Below are 1,966 nucleotides of genomic sequence, written 5' to 3'. Positions count from 1 at the left end.
TTCAGACAAATCAAAAGCCTCATAACATAAATAACAGTTAAGAAGCAGATTACAGAAATAAAATTATGAGTGTAGAGAATGATGGGTATTGGTTCATTAATCCACTTGTTTATTTTGTATTTCTGTATAAATCTCAACAGAAAACCTTAACATTATTTTACAAAATTTTGGGGGAAATCCACAGAAGGGGTAACAGATGAAGCCATCAGTGTTTTAAAATCAGAACATTGAAGGGTCACTATCTAACCAAAACCCTTCATATGATAGAGAGAAAACTTAAAAAGTATAATATATATTTCTAAATGGTGAATATAAATCAAACATAAATACCTTTATATATCATTTTAAAAAGGTCAAAATTTTAAATTAAAAAATGACAAAAGACTTGAAAAAACACTGTGCTAAAGAAAATATCAAGATTGCCCAAAATCGTGTGAAAAGGTGCTTGCCATCATTAATTATCAGTAACATAAAAATTAGTACTTTTATTATTTGTACACACATACACGCACCCTAAGACCTCACTATCTCTCACAGTGTGGCTAAAGTTGTATTCTCCAAAGGTAGATAAGCTTGTTCTGAGACACTGAAGTTATTGCCAAGGTATATACTGAATTGAAATGAGTATGTATGTATGAGGATATTAATAACAGAATTGTCCAAATTCCCTTAAACTGAAAAACAGCTCAAATGTCAATCAACACTTAAAAAAAATAATATGATATGTTCATATTTTGAAATACTACATAATAACAGCTAAAAATGAACTATAGATGCAGAAAATCCAAGATGCTGAATTAAAGAGGCTAAACCCAAAATGTTTAATAAAATTATATAGTACAATTTTATAATACTTCATTTGTATATTGTACTGGGTGTTCACCACCTAAAGTCAAGTCTTCTTTCATCACCATTTATCTCCTTCTTACCCTCTTCTACTTCCACCCACCTCCCCCCTCTCCTCTTTTGGAGCATTCTAACTATAGGGCATTCTCTAGTTAGAAGAAGAATAATCCCAAACTTAAGGAAGGAGATGCAGGAAAAAATGTGAGTGTAATAAAAATGGTAATTTGGGGATAAATCGAAATGAATATTGATGTAATAAAAGGATATTAATAATTTCTTGTGACATTTAAAATGTATATAAACTCAAAATATATGACAGGCTATTTAAAAATTTATAAGTACAGTGCCCCGGCCAGGTGACTCAGTTGGTTGGAGCATCATCTGTATACCAAAAAGGTTGTAGGTTTGATTCCTGGTCAGGGCACATAACCACATTTCGGGTTCCGTTCCTGGTTGGGGCAAGTAAGGGAGGCAACTGATCGAAGTTTCTTTCTCGCATCAATGTTTCTTTCTCTCCCTTCTTGTCTCTATAAAATCAATTTAAAAAATTTTAAGTACAGTAATGTAGATAACATGTTTTAATGAATTATATAAACAGTGGCAAAAATACTGATCTATTTCAAGCTTTATGGCCAAAGATACAAAAAGAAAATTTTAGTATTTTCATTGATATAATAGTGATTATATATATGTGTGTGTGTGTGTGTGTGTGTGTGTGTGTGTGTGTGTGTGTGTATGTATATTTAAAACTATCTTGGCTATAGATGGGAAAATTGAATAATAAAATATATCACATACAAAACAAATATTAAACAAAAAGTAAGATAATGTATCTTAAGTCCAAATATATCACAAATCACTTTAAATGTAAATGGCATAGCCCGGCCGGGTGTGGCTCAGTGGTTAAGCGTCAGCCTAGGATCCAGGTGATTGAGGTTTGATTCCCGGTCAGGGCACATGCCCAGGTTACGGGCTCAATCAATGACTCTCTCATCATTGATGTTTCTATCTCTTTCTCTCCCTCTCCTTTCCTCTCTCTGAAATCAATAAAGATATATTTAAAAATATAAATAAATAAAATAAATGTAAACGGGATAAATAACTCCACTTAAAAACACAT

The sequence above is a fragment of the Miniopterus natalensis genome, chromosome 2, assembly GCF_054644295.1.
Source record: "Miniopterus natalensis isolate mMinNat1 chromosome 2, mMinNat1.hap1, whole genome shotgun sequence".
Classification (NCBI taxonomy): Eukaryota; Metazoa; Chordata; class Mammalia; order Chiroptera; family Miniopteridae; genus Miniopterus; species Miniopterus natalensis.
This window is presented reverse-complemented; position numbering follows the sequence as displayed.